Genomic DNA, 3,239 nt, shown 5'->3' with positions numbered 1-3,239 from the left:
GATGGGGTCTGATCTCAAGCTGCTAGAGCAGAAGCTCTAAGGTTCATGCATGACCTGCTTCTGTTCACTTACAGTGTGTATTTTTCCCTCTCCCTGCACCAGGATTCTTGCCCCAGTGGTTGGGTGCTGAAGCAATTGGGCCCATGCACAGACAATGGCCCTATATGTTCTCTGTGAAGATGCAGCCCTGGGTACAATTACCCCTCTTCCCTCACAGCTGATCACTTCTCCCAGCCTCCACCACCCCTTCCCTGTTGTGGAATCACTCAGCAGAGCAGGTGGGGCCTATGTGGACTCTCAGCATAATTCTGAGTACACGCTGTGGTTGAGGGTCTGCTGTCAGAGATCTGGGTGGCTTCTGAGGTGCCACTTGAGTAAGCTTCAACAGTGGCCACTGCCACCCCACCCAGACTACAGCCCAGGACCAGGTTGCCTCTGCATCCCATGGTCTAGTCTTTTCCTTGGTTGTGGTGCCCCATATCAAGGGCTTCACTGTGACCTGGAGTGAGTGGGGCCAGAGCATTCACTTGGCTCGGAACGGGGTACATGGCAAAGTGGTCACAGGAAACCCTGCAGCTACTAAGGCTGACCTCCCCCTGCCCTGCCTCAGGAGCTAGCCAGCACACATGTGCTCCTCAGGCACAGAGTCTAAGCTTCCCACAGCACTTCTATTTTTCCCAGTGGCCCTCCAACCAGCCAAGGGTTTTGTCTTCTCCATGTAGGACACCAGGACTGAGGTACCTAATCTGTGGCTCAGACTGCTTATTTTCCAGGGTATGTGTTCACCCGTGTAATCTCCCTTTTCCTGAGTCCCCTCCCAGAGGCATTGGTACAAACATGATGCCTTTGCTTCCCTTCCTACCTGATTACATGTGTATTTTTCTTACAGCTTCGGTTGTACAGGAGTCTTTCTACCAGTTTTTACTTAATTTTCAGTAAGAATTGCTCCACATGTAGAAGTATTTTTGATGTGTTCATGGGGGTGGTGGGTTCTATGTCTTCTTACTCCACCATCTTGATCCCACCTTCAAATTACATACATTTTAATAGAACAAAAATTGAAGCTTTGTGACTTTTACCACTAACTTTGAGGAACCCAAATATAGAGTAGAAAGTGAGTATTACCCTAGGTTGAGGAATGGCAAGTTAGAACTAGTAGGTCAAGGAGTCAACAGATTTTACAGTGATGTTATTTCTTTGTGCTCTTTTAAAATAGCACCTTGCAATTGATAGACAATAAATATGTGTTCAATGAGTAAGGTAAAACAAAAAAATACCTATTAAAATCATCTTATCAGACCATTCAATTTAATAGTGTCTTCTTTAAAGTCATAAAAGGATTTTTCAATTTCCAATCACTTGGAAGAGGCAGTTCTTTTCATTTTCCTGAATTCTCTTAAGCTAATAAAATATGAATAACTCAGGCTTCTATAGTGTGAGCAAGTTTTAAGACTTTCCTTTTTTATATGTCAGGATAAACAAATATAAAATTAAAAAACTAACTACAATGATTCCTCTTGTTAGACTAGCAATAAGTATGTTCTAGTTTTTTAAATATTTTTATTGGAGTATAATTGCTTTACAATGTTGTGTTAGTTTCTGTTACACAACAAAGTGAATCAGCTACATATATCCCCATATCCCCTCCCTCTTGAGGCTCCCTCCCACCGTCCCTATCCCACCGCTCTAGGTGGTCAGAAAGCATCAAACTGATCAACCTGTGCTATTTTGCAGCTTCCCACTAGCTATTTATTTCACATTTGGTAGTGTATATAGGGCCGTGCCACTCTCTCACTTCATCCCAGCTTACCCTTCCCCTCCACGTATCCTCAAGTCCATTCTCTACATCTGCGTCTTTATTCCTGCCCTGCCACTAAGTTCATCAGTACCATTTATTTTGTGTGTTCTAGTTTTTGAAATATAGTGAATATTTACTTTAACTACTTTATATAAAATCATATCAATCTCTTCTAAAAATGTATTCCCTGAAAAACATTTATACTCTTATTTTAGGACAGGGAGCATAGGCCTAAAACATGAAAAGTTTGAGTTCTTTCTTCTATTCCAAGAAATGCATAAGTTCGTATTCAGTATTTGATTAGAATTGAAAAATCATATCACTTCTCACAGCCTTGGATTTGTTAATATTTTGTTGTCCTTTATGATCTGAATTCTGATGGTTCCACCTTGTGGTGAAAATCAGAATAGGTTCTGGGCAGTTCGGGTTTGGTTTTGTTTTGCATGTAAAAGTTCTGAAATAAAAGCCAGTATAAAAATCAAAATTTAGAAACTTACTTATTTCAGATGTGTTTGAATATATTTTCATTGCCCTCAAGAAATTTATGGTCTAGTAAGAAAAAGTCTCATAGGCAAATATTTCAATAAAGTATGATTGATACTAAAAGAGAGATTTGCACAAGGGCCAGGAGTAGCACAAAGAAGGTGTCTGATCCTCTTAACCTCTTGGGAAGGTCAGGTAGAAAATAATCCTGTTTTGTTGATCCTCCACAGCTTGTGTTAAATACTAAACTATGGTTAAATGAGAAGTCAAATGTCAGGATACTTTTGGAAGCAGAATGACAAAACCTCAAATCTGAGATCAGAGACAGACACTGAGGTAAATGTAAGATGTCATAATTGAGAGCTAAATAAAGATCAAATATCCAGAGGTGATGTTAGAGAGGAGCAATAGGTAGAGATAGGCAAAAAGGAAGTAATATGAAAATGGTCTAAAGATAATAAGAAGCTGGTGGAATGGGATTGGGAAGGCAGAGTTTATACATCAATCGACAAGGCATTTTAAGTTCATTCTTTGAGGCAGCACTCTACGCCAAACAAATATAGGAGTTGAGGAAGATGGTGGAAGAGTAAGACACGAGATCACCTTCCCCCCACAGATACATCAGAAATAGATCTACACGTGGAACTGCTCCTACAGAACACCCACTGAATGCTGGCAGAAGACCTTGGACATCCCAAAAGGCAAGAAACTCCCCACGTACCTGGGTAGGGCAAAAGAAAAAAAGAAAAACAGAGACAAAAGAATAGGGATGGCATCTGCACCAGTGGGAGGGAGCAGTGAAGGAAGAAAGGTTTCCACACACTAGGAAGTCCCTTCGCAGGCGGAGACTGCTGGTGGCGGAGTCGGGAAGCTTTGGAGCCACCGAGGCGAGCACAGCAACAGGGGTGCGGAGGGCAAAGCGGGGAGATTCCCACACAGAGGATCGGTGCCGAACGGC

This window comes from Grampus griseus (genome assembly GCF_964374135.1).
Source record: "Grampus griseus genome assembly, chromosome: X".
Lineage (NCBI taxonomy): Eukaryota > Metazoa > Chordata > Mammalia > Artiodactyla > Delphinidae > Grampus > Grampus griseus.
The sequence above is the reverse complement of the archived record's forward strand: the minus strand, read 5'-3'. Positions refer to the sequence as shown.